Source organism: Cupressus sempervirens, chromosome 11 (genome assembly GCF_028749045.1).
Source record: "Cupressus sempervirens isolate cs-2001-9-10 chromosome 11, ASM2874904v1, whole genome shotgun sequence".
Taxonomy (NCBI): domain Eukaryota; kingdom Viridiplantae; phylum Streptophyta; class Pinopsida; order Cupressales; family Cupressaceae; genus Cupressus; species Cupressus sempervirens.
In genome coordinates, this window is record NC_143128.1 from 515,167,216 (window position 1) to 515,184,135 (window position 16,920).

At 37.0% G+C, this 16,920-nt stretch overlaps 1 pseudogene; it reads left to right on the top strand.

Moving 5' to 3' along the window:
• Window positions 1-1,889: 1,889 nt before the first annotated feature.
• LOC149530616 (uncharacterized) lies at window positions 1,890-12,879 on the top strand (annotated as a pseudogene).
• The last annotated feature ends 4,041 nt before the right edge of the window (window positions 12,880-16,920 follow it).

The following is a 16,920-nucleotide window of genomic DNA, read 5'->3' on the forward strand; positions in this document are numbered from 1 at the left end:
ATTTAGAACTTACTATTTTTTGTAACTTCTTGAGGATGCGATCAAATCTTCATTTTGAGCTCATATCTCATCTTCTCTTGCATGAAAATACTCATTTTTTCCAATATATATTAGTTCATTTCCATTTAACATTTATGATACATAGCTTTTTGCACATACATTCACTTCATAAATTTCTCAAGTTATCACATCATTCATGTACTTCAACCATACGAAATGTTGATATTTTACTTTTTTTGAGGGAGTTCCTTTCTCTGATTGTACCTACACACTCAGTACTGTTCATTTTTTGGAGGTTTTGGATTGGAGTTGTGGGTGCTCTAGCATCACCCAAAAGTATTCTTAGGAGATTCCTCTCTTCTCCCACATGGCTTGAAGTATGAGGAACATGAGGTTTGTTAGATACTCACAATTTTACCATTCCTTTTCTTAGAGACATGAAGGTCATTCTTGTTCTTGATAAGTGTACTAGTTTGGGGTATCTTTCTTAACCAATATTTAGTTTTGGGTGCCTCTTACAAACACAATAAGTTGAATCTTTTTATTCTTTGCATATTATGTGTCATCGATTCTAAGAGATCTCTTTCATTTATATTATATTTTTCTTACCTCTCCTCATTTAGTTTATAATAATGGTGTCATGTTAGTCTGGTGGATTTTTGAAGGTTCCATGGTTTAAGGACAAGGTTTTTTCAACTCTTTCATTTCTAGGTTCTTCTTTAGATGCTCTTTTATTGTTCTTGCACTTTTGACTAGATGCATGCTAATAATTTTCAAGGGACCATTCTAGTAGATGTTTGTTTTCAAATTTTTGTCTTGGTAGGTTTTGGACGTTCTATTTTGTGGTGAGAGTCTATCTCTTTTTGCATAACATCTTTTGTGGGACTTACATAGCTTTGTTGATGGATCAAGGATCCAAGATCGTTATGAGTTTTTGTTTGGGGAACCTCAATTCCCCAATGATCTCTCTCACTTAAAGATTTGGTCATTTAGGTGAGACCAACCTTTGGTGTTGGTTTCTCCTTGGCAACAAGTTCTTCTTTCCCATATCTTTCTTGATTGTTGTGTATCTTTCTATTTTAGGCTACTCAACCTTTTCATGTCAACTTTGTTCTAGATGTCCATCTTGGTGGGTTCAAAATCTACATGAAAGGGGTTTCGAGTCCCCATATAGAAAACATATTGGTAAATTACATGTTGAGTTTTAATTCAATATTTAAAATTATCTAACGTGATTCATTATTAGAGGGTAAGGTTGAGAGATCACGAGTGATTACGTAAAATGAGATCTCGTATCAAAATGATTGGAAAATATATTTTACAAGATTCTCGAGTGTGGATTAAGAGGGAATTTTTATATGAGAGAAGGAGCTTGATAGGGCTTAGTAAATGAGTGGCTAAGATCATGACAGAGAAGAAGTTGACTTTTCTAATCACATTGAACATAGACACAAGTCAAGTAGAAATATTAAAACAACTATCAGAAATAAATTCTCCCAAAAATTTATTAAAAATATATAACTGATTTGACTTTTCAATTCACATTGAACATAGATACAAGGCAAGTATTAAAAATTTCATTAAAAAGGCATTAATTTTATTAAAAAAATCTATGGTAGCAAATTCTCTCAAAATTTTATAAAATTATACAAGTGTCATCATAGATGATAAGTATGATAATTGGACATATCAAAGAAAAAAAAAATGTGTAAAATATGTTTTATATAATTAAGAAGGGAGGAAAATGTTTATATATATATATATAATGTTAAGAAGGGAGGAAAATGGTTTTATAAGTAGGGTTCTTAACCTAGAGAACAACAAAGAAAAAATCACAAACTAGTGCTGCTAAAATTTTGTTCATCTTGAGCGAGCATGGGGAGGGTAGTATGGCAGTGACAAGGTCAAGGGAAAGAGCATTTGACAAAGACAGGCTTTTTGCTTTACCAAATGATTTAATTTTGAATCACATCTTTGCAAGGATTTCATACAGAGATGTGGTACGCTCTTCTTTGCTTTCCCAGAGGTGGCGATTCTTGTGGAGGAAAACAAGCATCCTTCAATTTTGTCTAAAGGATTTTGAGAGGCAAAATGATGATGTCATGCATGCCATAATCAACAATGCCACACTCTCCTCCCTGTTACCAAGAAAGACCAAGAGTCTTAGGGAGATACACCAAGATGAAAGGTATGAAGATTATGATGAGAGTGTTAATTTTGCGTTATTTTCTCATAGTGATCCAATATATTTTGAGGAAGCTATTAAGGAGAAGAAATGGTGTAATGCCATGGATGATGAAATAGATGATATGGAAAGGAATGAGAGATGGGAGCTAACAGATTTGCCTCCCAAGAAGCAAGTGATTGGAGTGAAATGGGTCTATAAGACCAAATGAAATGCTGAAGGCAAGATTGATAGGCATAAGCCAAGGCTAGTAGTCAAGGGCTACAAACAGCAGTATAGAAGAGATTATGATGAGACTTATGCCCCAGTTGCAAGAATGAAAATCGTGCATGCTGTCATAGCAATTGCAGCTTAGCATAAGTGGAAGGTATTTCAAATGGATATGAAGTCTGCCTTCCTAAATGGTGTATTGAAGGAAGAAGTGTATGTGGAGCAGCCACCTGGTTATGAAGTTGCAGGTGAAGAGAACAAAGTATATAGATTGAAGAGAGCTCTTTATGGGCTCAAGCAAGCTCCATGAACATGGTACAGTAGGATTGACTCATATTTGATGAGAAACGGCTTTAGCAAAAGCAATGGTGAGCCTACTCTCTACATCAAGGCAGAAAATGGTAATGTGTTGATTGTTTTCTTATATGTAGATGATTTGATTTTTGCTAGAAATGACAAGGCTCTAATTGGTGAGTTGAAAGAGGCCATGAAAAGTGAATTTGAAATTACAGACCTAGGTCTCTTGAAATACTTTCTAGGAATAGAAGTAAAACAAATGCATGATGGCATCTCCATCTCTCAAGAAAAGTATGCAGGGCAGATCTTGGAGAGATTTAAAATGCAGAATAGTAAGGCAACCCCCACACCAACAGCAATAGGTCTAAAGTTGAGCAAGGAAGACTCTAGCAAGAGAGTGGATCCAACATTATACAAGAGCATGGTTGGAAGTCTAATGTATTTGATAGCCACTCGGCTAGACCTAATGCATGCAGTAAGTCTGATTTATAGATTTATGGAAACCCCAAGGGACTCCCATTTCCAAGCGGGAAAAAGGATCCTAAGGTATGTGAAAGGTACCAAGGGATTTGGAATTTTGTATACTGCATCAAATGAATTCAAGTTGATTGGTTACACTGATAATGGTTGGGTTGGAAGTATAGATTATAGGAAGAGCACTTCCAAATACATGTTTCATATGGGATCAGGTGCAATTTTATGGGCATCCAAGAAGAAACCTATTGTTGCTAAATCTACAACATAGGCTGAATACAAAGCAGCAAATGCAGTAGCATGTCAAGCAATTTGGCTAAGGAGGATCTTGACAGATTTGAATGAAACGCAAGGAGATGGAACCACAATTTATTGTGACAACATCTCATCAATTGCATTGTCCAAGAATCCAGTCTTCCATGGGAGAAGCAAACACATTGAAATTAGATATCACTTCATCAAAGAATTGGTGGAGAATGGGGATATCAAGATAGAATTTTGCAAGTCAGAGCAGCAGCTAGCAGATATTTTCACCAAGCCATTAGGCGTTGGAAATTTTGTGCACCTAAGACAGAGTCTTGATGTAGTTGATGTGGATCAACTATGATCCTTGTTTTGTTTGGCTTGGGACAAAGGGGGAGTGTTGGAAAATTTAATGTAGTGTTGACATTTTCCCCTTGAGCCAAATGCCCACCTACCACCTGATGACCCAAAACACATAGAAAACACGAATGCGGTAGGTGAGATTTTTGAATCAGGAAATGAGAGGGAAAAATGTTTTAGGTCAGAAGACAAAGGGAATGTCTCTACATTCATTCATTCATTTAGAGTAGATCAAGTGTAGATCAAGCAAAGTAGAGAAGTTGCAGAGAAGAACAGATCAATAGATCCATTCATCAGAGTGCAGAGAAGGAAGTTTATTTCGTGCCTATAGTTGCACGTCTTCTCTCTGATCATTCTATAAGTTTATTGTTCATTGGATTTGACCTGTGAAGCAGTGATTGCTCCAGGCACTTTTGTATGCAGCCATTAGAGCTGAAAAGTTGAAGTTTGAAGTATTGAAGCCGTTTGAAGTTTTAGGGTAAATTTAGGGTTTTTTGGTTGAAGCCGAATGCTCCCAAATTTCTAATAGTTTAAATCTCAGATTGAATAGAAAGTAAGCCAGCATACTTACTCTATTGTTCTTCATCTTCTATTCTTTGGATTTAACAAGTTTGGTTGAAAACTTAAAGCATTTGGCTTTCTAGTTTTAATGGTGAAAGCATTCACATTGAAATATTTCCTAAGTTTGAAACAGAACACTCGACATCTTCTTTCTCAATTGGAGTCGAGCTCACTCGGCATCCATTGGTGCCGAGTATTTCTTGTGCAAGTGACAAGCTACTCTTTGTGCCAATTTCATTTGGCACCTATTGCCTATCACTCGGCACCTTCTAGTGTCGAGCAAGTGCCGAGTAAAACTAGCACTCGACACCTTCATGTGCTGAGCAGCTTTTAAGTGCTTGGTATAAATTTTTAGTTTTTAGGGTAAGGGTTAACTTATATTTCCCACATGGTATCAGAGCTTTGAGGCCCCACATCCACAGTGTGTTAGGGAATTTGTTTTTTCTTGGGATATTTGACATGGCAGGAGATGTAGGAAAGATATGGCAGCAGACACCATCATTTAATGGACAAAATTATGATTCATTTGCAAAGAAGATGAAGACCATTATGGTTGCAAATGATTTGTGGGAGTTTGTAGTTAATGGATTCAATGATGTGACTAATCCAACTCAGTATTCTGCTCTCAAAAATGCACAAAAGACTCATTTGAAAGAGTCAAGGAGGAGGGATGCTAAGGCATTAAGTTTGATTGAAGCAGCAATGACAAAGACAATTTTTCCAAAGATTGCAGCAGCAAATTATGCAAAAGAAGCATGGGATATCCTTGAGACGAACTTCAAGGGGACTGATAAAGTTCAAACTATAAAGCTACAGAATATAAGGAGGGAGTTTGAGAACCTTCAGATGAAGGAGAATGAATCAGTTGCAGACTTTAGTTCAAGGACATCCAATGTGATTAACCAACTGAAGTCAAATGGAGAAGACTATCAAGAGTAGAGGATAGTGGAAAAGATATTGAGGAGTCTACCTCATAAATATGACAACTTGGTCATGACCATAGAAGAGGCAAAAGACCTCACTGTTTTGACAATGGATGAGTTGATGGGTTCTCTTCAAACCCATGAGTATAGGATCAATAGATCCACATCTTCTTCTACCCAAGACCAAGCCTTCAAGGCTCAGTCAAATCCAAGAAGAAGGGGGAGAAGAAGAAATGGCTTAGGCAGGAACTCCAGAGGCAGAGGTCGAGGTAATGGAGGGCAAAGGAATGTTGCAGCAGAAGCTCAGGAAGAGCAGATGGAGCAAGTAGCTCACAAAATACTTCAAGAGGAGGTAAGAAAAACTACAAATCAAATAAGAGCGATGTAGAATGCTACTACTTTCATAAATATGGGCATTATGCAAATGAATGATGGAAGAAACAAAAAGATCAGTCAGGACAAGCAAATGTGGCTGATGTGAATATGGGAAGTGAAAACACTGCCTTCATCATGTGTAATGTTGGTGAAGAAGGAATCCCTGAGGTTTGGTACCTCGACAGTGGATGTAGCAACCACATGAGTGGTAATGAAACCTTTTTTTCATTCATTGACAAGAGTTTCAAATCATAAATTAAGATGGGTAATAATGGAACCCTACCAGTTGTGGGTAAAGGATCTATTATGGTCCGCACCAAGAAAGGTGAGAAAAAGGAAATACAAAATGTGTATTTCGCCCCTGGTATGAACCACAATTTGATAAGCATTGGTCAGCTCATTCAAAATGGATACAAAGTGTTGATGGAGAATGATAGGTGTATCATTCAAGAAAAGGATGGGAGCAAAAACCTACTTGCAGCAGTTCAAATGACAAAGAACAGAATGTTTCCCTTGAGGATAGAGACATGTTTCTCATCTCAAGTTTGTGTTGCACCTCCCACACAATCAGCTCTAAGGAGTGTGATTGAAGACCCCTCATGGCTATGGCACCTCAGGTATGGTCATCTTGGCTATGCTGGTTTAAATTTATTGTCAAATAAAAGAATGGTAGAAGGTTTGCCATGTGTAGGAAATTCTTGTGACAAGTGTGAGGCTTGTATTTTGGGTAAGCAACATAGGCTTCCCTTTAATTTTGGAAATTCTAGGAGGGCTAGATATCAACTAGAATTAGTGCATACTAACCTAGTTGGTCCTATGAAAGTTACTTCCATTGGGGGGAGTACATATTTTATGACATTTATTGATGATTTCAGTCATAAGACATGGGTGTATTTTAAAAAAAATAAATCTAAAGCATTTGATAAATTTGTAGAATTTAAAGCCCAGGTTGAAAGAGAATGTGGACACTATATCAAGGTCCTTAGATCAAATAGAGGAGGGGAGTATACCTCCAATTCTTTTGTAAATTTTTGCAGGAAACATGGCATAAAGAAAGAACTCACAGCCAGCTATACACTACAGCAGAATGGAGTGGCTAAAAGAAAGAACAGGACCATTATTCAAATTGCAAGGAGCATGATGAAAGAGAAAGGTCTCCCAACTAAATTTTGGGGAGAGGCTGTGGCAACAACAGTTTACCTAATTAATAGGTGTCCTACAAAGGCAGTCCGTGATAGAATTCCAATGGAAGCTTGGTCAAGAATAAGATGGACAGTTGAACACCTAAGGGTGTTTGGATGTGTTGCATATGCACATGTGCCTAAAGAGCACAGGCAGAAATTTGATGACAAAGGTGTGAAATGCATTTTCACAGGGTACAGCCCAGAATCAAAGGCATACAGATTGTATGACCCATTGAACAACAAGATGATGCTTTCAAGAGATGTCGAATTTCTTGAAAATCACTTTTGGTATGGACAAATTGATGAGTCACCAATCGCTTCAAGAAAAGTGCCATTTATGAATGAAGAGGATGCTGATGAACAGTAAGAAGAAGGAGCAGATAGAAGAAAAGGCAAGCAGATTTAGACAGTGTCGAGCTCCTCTAGGCATGACCGAGTGTTAGCGCCGAGTACCAGTGAAGATCGACCAAGGCGGCAATGCAGTAGCAATGAAGACTCCAATCCCACACTCTCCTCCCTGTTACCAAGAAAGACCAAGTGTCTTAGGGAGATATACCAAGATGAAAGGTATGAATATTATGATGAGAGTGTTAATTTTGCATTAATTTCTCATACTGATCCAATATATTTTGAGGAAGCTATTAAGGAGAAGAAATGGTGTAATGCCATGGATGAGGAAATAGATGCTATAGAAAGGAATGAGACATGGGAGCTAACAGATTTGCCTCCCAAGAAGCAAGTGATTGGAGTGAAATGGGTCTATAAGACCGAATGCAATGCTGAAGGCAAGATTGATAGGCATAAGGCAAGGCTGGTAGTCAAGGGCTAAAAACAGTAGTATGGAAGAGATTATGATGAGACTTATACCCCAGTTGCAAGAATGGAAACCATGTGTGCTATCATAGCAATTGTAGCTTAGCATAAGTGGAATGTATTTTAAATGGATGTGAAGTACGCCTTCCTAAATGGTGTATTGAAGAAAGAAGTGTATGTGGAGCAGCCACCTGGTTATGAAGTTGCAGGTGAAGAGAACAAAGTATATAGATTGAAGAGAGCTCTTTATGGGCTCAAGCAAGCTCCACGAGCATGGTACAGTAGGATTGACTCATATTTGATGAGCAATGACTTTAGCAAAAGAAATAGTGAGCCTACTCTCTAGATCAAGGCAGCAAATGGTAATGTGTTGATTGTTGTCTTGTATGTAGATGATTTAATTTTTGCTGGAAATGACAAGGCTCTAATTGGTGAGTTCAAAGAGGCCATGAAAAGTGAATTTGAAATGACAGACCTAGGTCTCTTGAAATACTTTCTAGGCATAGAAGTAAAAAAAATGCATGATGGCATCTTAATCTCTCAAGAAAAGTATGCAGGGCAGATCTTGGAGAGATTTAAAGTGCAGAACAGTAACGCAGTCCCCACACCAACAGCAATAGTTCTAAAGTTGAGCAAGGAAGACTCTAGCAAGAGAGTGGATCCAACACTATACAAGAGCATGGTTGGAAGTCTAATGTATTTGACAGCAACTCGGCCAGACCTAATGCATGCAGTAAGTCTAATTTCTAGATTTATGGAAACCCTTAGGGATTCCCATTGGCAAGCGGGAAAAAGGATCCTAAGGTATGTGAAAGGTACCAAGGGATTTGGAATTTTATATACTGCATCAAATGAATTCAAGTTGATTGGTTACACTGATAGTGATTGGGCTGGAAGTATAGATGATAGGAAGAGCACTTTCGGATACATGTTTCATATGGGATTGGGTGCAATTTCATGGGCATCCAAGAAGAAACCTATTGTTGCTCAATTTATGGCAGAGGCTGAATACATAGCAGCAAATGCAGCAACATGTCAAGCAATTTGGCTAAGGAGGATCTTGACAGATTTGAATGAAAGGCAAGGAGATGGAACCACAATTTATTGTGACAACATCTCATCAATTGCATTGTCCAAGAATCTAGTCTTCCATGGGAGAAGCAAACACATTGAAATTAGATATCACTTCATCAGAGAATTGGTGGAGAATGGGGATATCAAGATAGAATTTTTGAAGTTAGAGCAACAGCTAGCAGATATTTTCACCAAGCCCTTAGGCATTGGAACTTTTGTGCACCTAAGACAGAGTCTTGGTGTAGTTGATGTGGATCAACTATGATCCTTGTTTTGTTTGGCTCGGGACAAAGGGGGAGTGTTGGAAAATTTAATGCAGTGTTGACGTTTGTGCCTTGAGCCAATCTCCCACCTACCACCTGACGACCCAGAATAGATAGAAAACATCAATGTGGTAGGTGAGATTTTTTAATCTGGGAATGAGAGGGAAAATGTTTTAGGTCAGAAGACAAAAGGAATGTCTCTACATTCATTCATTCATTGAGAGTAGATAAAGTGCAGATCAAGCAAAGTAGAGAAGTTGTAGAGAAGAGCAGATTAGCAGATCCAGTCGTCAGAGTGCAGAGAAGGAAATTTTCTTATTTCCTGCCTGCACTTGCACGTCTTCTCTCTGATCATTCTGTAAGTTTATTGTTCATTGGATTCGACCTGTGAAGTAGTGATTGCTCCAAGCACTTTTGTATGCAGCCATTAGAGCTGCAAAGTTGAAGTTTGAAGTATTGAAGCCATTTGAAGTTTTAGGGTAAATTTAGGGTTTTCTAGTTGAAGCCAAATGCTCCCAGATTTGTAATAGTTTAAATCTCAGATTGAATAGAAAGCAAGCCAGCATACTTACTCTATTATTCTTCATCTTCTATTCTTTGGATTTAACAAGTTTGGTTGAAAGCTTAAAGTGTTTGGCTTTCTAGTTTTAATTGTGAAAGAATTCATGTTGAAATATTTCCTAAGTTATATTTCCTAAATTTGAAACAGAACACTCAGCATCTTCTTTGTCAGTTGGAGCCGAGCTCACTCGGCATCCATTGGTGCCGAGTATTTCCTGTGCAAGTGTTGAGCTGCTCTTTGTGCCGAGTTCACTCGGCACCTGTTGCTTGTCACTCAGCACCTTCAAGTGCTGAGCAAGTGCCGAGTAAAAATGGCACTCGGCACCTTCATGTGCCGAGCAACTTTTAAGTGCCGGGTATAAATTTTTAGTTTTTAGGGTAAGGGTTAACTTATATTTCCCATTGTCAGGACCTCACTACCCTAAAAGTGGCATTCGTCAAATTCCCCAAGGTGCCCAACAATGTTGAGGATTCTCGAAATCTCAAATCATTTCATTGTCAAAGTGTGTTGGGGCTTCACAGGTTCATCAAACTCTACCCACATCTTCGAAATCTGTCCATTTATTGTTGTTTTGGAGTGAAAAGGTTGTATATACGGTCTTCAAAACTCATGTACCTCAGGCTGGGATGCATGAATCCTAATTTCTCAATGTAGATTGCTTGCCCTAAGTTGACAAAAATCAACCTCACGGATCGGAAGCTCTTCTTTGCGCTCAGATCACTACGCCGAGTTTCAATACGGGGCTCTGTTAAGATAATTAGGCTTCAAAATTACAATGCAAGTGATGCCATGAACCCTAGAGGAATCCCTAGTATTACACTTCTTAATACATTTGCAGTGCTTCAACAGTTGGTGATACACGACATTTGTTTCTAGGTTAGCATTTTACACATCGGTGTATGTATGATTGTTCCTTTCACATTTGTGTATTTATATGTTTGTTTTTCTTTCAAATTCTTTTATATATTTTTTGTCACTAAACCCACATAATGTGTGATGTAGGAGATGATTACAGATGAGATTTCAGTGGCTAAGGTCAAATTGCTGAATCTGAAAATGGTGCGCGCCCATATTGGGGCAGACAAGGGTACACAGGCATTGAATTTTCTGGCTTTCCTTCTTAGAAATGCTCCATCGAGTGTAGTAAGTATTTTTTCTCATGAAGCCTGCCCTCAATCAGGCAAGGTTGTGCTTTGGCCCCATCGCTTTATGTCCTTGCTGCTGAAAGTTTTGGCTATTTGCTAGCTCATTTTGTGTCTTTTGAATTAGTTCGTGGTATTTCCTTGCCCGAATCATCTTCGTAGTTAGTCAATGGCCATTTTGCAGATGATTCCTTTCTCACTTTTCTTGAGGATGAAGATAACATCAACAATGCTTTAAGTTGCTTGGACACCTTTTGTCAAACCTAACACTCTGCTTCTGCTAGTCATTCTTGCCAACTCCACCTTAGCTCAGCCAGTTTGAATGGAAATGGGTTATGCATGGAGAGATTTTCCTCTTTCTAGGCATTTCTTTTTCTTTCTAGGCTTCACTTGTTGAACTTTGGAATGTTGTGCTTGCCAAGATCACCAAGAAGCTTGAGTATTGGATTACAAAATTGCTCTCCCTTGCTGGAAAATTTTAGATTTGCTTGAAGGTTCTTGCAGCTACTCATGCTTATTATTATTCTTGTTGGGCTCCCCCCAAAGCTTCTTATAAAAAATTGGAAAGATTGCTAAGGTATTTTCTCTGGGCTTCTGGTTCAGATTATCATGGGTTTCATAGAGTTGCCTGGGATTTTTGTTGTCTCCCAAAAGAATTTAGTGGTCTTGGCTTGCTTTCCACTCAGAAACAAGGCCTTGCACTTTGTCTTGAATGGATTATTCATGCTATCACTAGAGATTAAGCCTGGAAGATTTTGGTTTGACATTGCATATCTTCTAGCTTTCCTATCAACAGGCCTGCTTGGAAGGGGATTGGTTTACACAACCTTCTCATTATGCATGAGCCAGTGACCATATGGGGCTCGTTTGTCATCAAGAGCATATGGAAAGCTTGGGAAGCTATTAAGCCTTGACTTTGATGGGTTGGGGATGAGTTCTACAATGGCCTCTCCCTGAATCAGCAGAACATTGGGTGGTCTCCCCTATTTTCCATTCAAGGTACTCCCCTTGCTAAGACTCAAGGTGCTAGTGCATTGCATCAGAACTCCCAAGGATCTCTTCTCAGGGGTTTCCATGAGTTTCAAGTCCTCAAAAGATATGCAAGTACACTACCACCTTATCTATTCAGATCAGAAGACTTTTGACCTTTTTCTCTCTTTAATTCTAGTTCACTTAATTAACAAAGTGGCTATATAGTCTATTCAACCTCAGTGGCATGATTGGAAGTGGTATCCTTCCACTCCATTTTCCAATTATAAGCCAAGTTTGGGTTATCAATGGCTTTTTCCCCATCTTCCAATGGTGGACAAGCTCAACCAAAGATGGCACTTGTAATCTTCTCTTTCTCAATGGAGAAAACACTCTGATACCATTTGGAGAGCTATAACATAACCAAAGATTGCCCCTTTTACTTGGTGTGTTACCTTCCAAGGTCTCCCCTTGGGGTCTCCGCTCAAACATACTGGGGTTCTAGACTCCGGATGGCCTTTTTGTGGACAACCAAAGTCTTTCTTGCATATCTTCTGGTTTTGTAGGCATGCCCAAAATTATTGACACTCGATTCATAATTTTTTTAAGCCATTTAGGCCTGAACCATTTTCTTGGCACATGATTTTTCTGGGTGATTCTTTAAGAATCTAGGTTAGAAATTCACCCAGATTTGGCATACTTTTAGGATGCAAATTTTGTTTACTCTCTAGAAATATAGGAATGATGTTCTTTTCACACATAGCTTTTTGGATATGAATATTGTAATGTATACTAAGGCATGCATTTTTAATAATGTAATTATGCAGATTCAAGTGCCAGCTAAAAAAGTTGCCCTTGAGGTAGCTCACCTACAGGAGCTGCTAAATCACTTAGGCAATGCCCCTTGCACTATTGCCAAAATTCCTCCAGATGCCTCAACATAAATCTTGATGCCTCGTCCCCACCGTTCATGGCGTCATTCCTTGGGCCACCACTCACACACCCCACACTCCCAGGCTTCCTACCACCGCTCTAACAATAGAGGCAATGATGGATGGAGGTGTCACTCAGGTTCCCCGACCTGTGGTGGTTCTAGTTGGTCCTCGGCTCCTCCTCTTGGTTCTTGTCAGGCATTTTCTAGGAAATGGCCTCACCTAGATCTAGAAATTTCTCCTCCGCAGCTAGAGATCAAAGATGTGGAGGCTGTCACTGATCTTGCTACTGCTGCTACTAAAGATGGCTAGACCATTCCTAGCCAACCCCCCAATCCAAAAGATGACTGGGGCTTCCATGATAAAGATGAACCACCACCCTCAGCTAGCACTATTTTGGCCTCCTGAGGTTTCCTTTTATATGTTTTTTTTATTAATAGTGTTTAATTTCAACTGTAGCCATGTATTTTTACTCGGGCTATGGCCATGCAAACTCATTTGCAGGGTGATCTTGTATCCCCTAGCCCTTTTTTGTGAATTGTATTCTTAGTATATTTTAATTAATAGAAAGGGACTATTCATCAAAAAAATCATGAAAAATAAGTTGTCAGAAATGAAAAGGAGTTTTCAAAACCAAGGGAGATAACAACACCAAGAAATGGGTCAATAGAGTGGAAACAAGGTACTTGCAAATTCTGTGATGAAATCATTGAGTGTTAATAGTGGGTAAGCAAGATTCAAATAATCAATAATTATTTTTCACAATATATCATTCCTTCAAAACACTACTTTGTCTTTTTAAATGCCATAAAGATGACCCGTTTTCTTGCTTCAATATTTTCCAACACATTCTATGCTCTATTATTAGGGCATTTCATAGGTTTACAAAGAGTTTCTAAATAGAAAAGCATTCTGTTTTAATTCTATTATTATATGCCGAGCTCTCTATTCTCAATTGTCAAAAAGCTTATATTCTGATTAATTTTCTTTGCAATTATGGTTAGCCCTCTTCTTTTTCTGTTCTTCTTTTTTTCATTTGTATCGAAAAAGAATTCCTGAATTATTCTAATTAAGCATATGTTACTTTAGTTTCAAAGTTTATTGTACTTTATTGCAATATTTTATATTTTTTTAAACAAAAATTCTATAGAGAGAAAGAGGTTAGTGGAGTGGAAAAAAATACAGAAAATATAAAAATATATACAAATCTATATGTTCAATATCACAATCTTATTGTCTTATATTAATTTAATAAATTTAATTAGATCTGGTGTTATTTTTCACTTATATTCTTTGTACGAACAACACTGAAATGGTGTGTCTGGGGATATTCGTCATGCTAGATAGAAGGCACTTAATCAAAAAAATCCTAAATATTTTTTTTATCTCATTCAAAGCAATAATTTTATGGATATGAATAAAATAGAAAAGCCTTAGAAATTTCAAACTAATGCAAACAATACCCAACATACTACTCACATATTTATCAAATAAGATACAAAATATGTTCATTGTAATATCTCTCAAATTAATGTCTAGATAGAATATTTAAATTTCTATTAAATGTTTAGCATAGTAAGAGTATGTAGTGTATTACCTATTTAAATGAAAGGATTGTTGGAGATTGCATGAATTCATTGTACAGAGATTTTGGAAAGTTAATTACTGATCATACACTTATCAATAAATTTAGTTAACAGCTTACCATTTCATTCAATCTCCCCCTACATGAGCATAGGGAATGAGTCTCAATTCCTTCTTAACTCTACAAAATTTGTTGTAGGAAGAGCTAAAATAAATATATCTACAACTTGATTTGATCCAATATATTTTTGTAGCCCCAAATTGTAGTGCCTACCCTAGTTTGCAGTTTGCAATGATATATTTTCATATTTCACTTTGTGAGCCCTTGGTGTATTTTCTATTAATTAAGTCTAATTAAAAGATTTAATTAATGACTTAATTAAATAGAAAATTAAGATGATATTTTAATATTTAATTTTATTTAATTAATTGGGAAATTAATTAAATAAAAGATAAAAGTTATAAGTTTAAAAGTTGGAACATGATAAAATTCATTTAATTAATAATAATATATTCAGAGTTCAATAAATACTAAATATTATTATTATTATTTTATTAATTAAGTTTCAAAATAAAGTGGAAAATAAATTAATTCAATTAAAATTTTCATGATTTCATGAGATTTAAAATTAATAAACTAATTTAAAAGGGAGTCAAGTGAGTATCAAACAAAGTAACATGCATTATTATTATTTAGCTATTCACCTAGAAGTATGTAGTACCTCCTTATGCACGAGTTGTCTACTGCACGAGAGTTAGCATACTAATCAAGCACAAGGTGTCTACAACCGTATCATTCTTATCCCATTATCTAGAAGGTAGGATAAGGCTGATGCTGAGTTGTCAACACTTATCTTATGCCCATAGCGTAGACTTGATAACCATATATTTGTGCAAAGCAATTTAAAGGGAAGCAATTTAAAGGGAATGAGCGAGGGGAGCCGGGGCAATCTGCTCATGGTATTAGGGTTTGAAGTCTACATTCTTTGGAGTGGCCATTCAGTAAAAAGAAGCGCAGTCCATCCTTCAGTAGATCTGCTCCAATCTCTGTCGATTTATTATGCTCTCCCCTCCCGAGGTTGCCAGTGAGTTCACTTCGTTTCTTTCTCTTAATTTCAATTCATTTGTTCATCAAGTACTTAATTTTGTTGATTTTTAAAATATATATATATATATATATCTTTAAAATCGTACTCCTTCTCTCTACATATTTGACGGTTGAAGTTATATATATCTGTAACTATTGTTGCATTAAGTTAAGGATACTTGATCTTGTTCCTTGTATCTTTAAATGTACTCGGTTGCTCTAAGTTTATTTTCTATAGATAACTTTGTTCTTTGTGTATATGCGTTGTGGCCTTGTCTGCTCATAGATTATTTGTCCTGTGTACATATATCCTTCAGCCTGTAGATTTTTTATAAAGCGAGTCTGTGGATGCTGTCATCCAACGCTTATATATATATGCAGCCTTATTTAACAATTAAGCCGAATTCCATAAAGTAGTGTTCAAAGCCTTTAAGAAATGAACTGCAAAATAGTTGTTTCTAATTCCATGTACTGCGGTAACGATGAGTTAGGACTTGGTTTGTTTTGCTTTTGCATCCATGCCCAAAATGGTGTACATCTTTATGCATCGATCTACTTTTGAGTGATGAATAACACAATGCATCATCTCCAGAGCGATATTATAATACTTCTCCAACATTTTTCAGCGTTACTAATCCAGCCAAATCTTCGTTGTGTCTAATTGTTGAAAAATCAAACAATAAATGTGCGCAATTTTTAGCTGATCACAACATAACTATGATTTGATGGCAGGGGCATTCAAGTTATGAGCCATCAGCAATATAAATCGCTTAGGATCTGTTTTAGAGTAACAAGGTCATTGTGGACTGCTACAATCTCGTGAAAGAAAAAGGGAGGTGTCATTTGAGGTAAAAAAAAAAAAAGACACAACTATTCAATAATGAGGATATGTAAATTGATTAAAGACATTCGTTTCAATAATTGTTCAGACTATTCTTATTTCATCACTATTCGTGTATGCTCTCCTTATTGGCAAATCCGATCGGTGGCACATAAGTATCCAACAGAGACGGAACGATTATAGTTGCAAGAATACATATTCATATGAGAAACAACAATCTCATTGCTCTAAATGATATCACCATCTTTGGTTGCATAAATAGCCTGTCCTATCAGACATAGAATCACTGTCGTGTATAGACATATCAGGTACATCATCATTGCACTATTTAACCTACTCAAATTTATCATTCTAAAATTTTGAGAGCAATCGCATCTCAGTTAATGTGACATCTTTAGCTCCAGTGGAAACCTAAACTGCACCCCTACCCATTTCATCTCTGGTGGCTCAGCACGCAGGTCTGCCTGATCAGCAAGCCGTATGGTACTGTGGTTGTGCCCTTCTAAGTCCTTCTAATACTTGGAATTGTAAGGTGCTGACAGTATAAGGCCTTGTTAAATTGGGCAACGTAACTGTATTGCCAGGGAACATTAAATCATCTCCTATATGCAATAACCACCTACTTTCCATTCTCAACATTCTTTAACACATTTCTGTCCTAATAAACAAAACACAAACTTGCAGGATTTCTTACTCGTTCTCTTTTACTCAGTCAATTTCAAAATTTATTTTTGGTTATGGGCTTTGGAATATTTAAATCTTTCAAGTAGAGTATAAATCAAAATGTTCATGGCCATAGATTGCATTGTTTCAAGCTTAGCACATATGAAAATGAGCATCC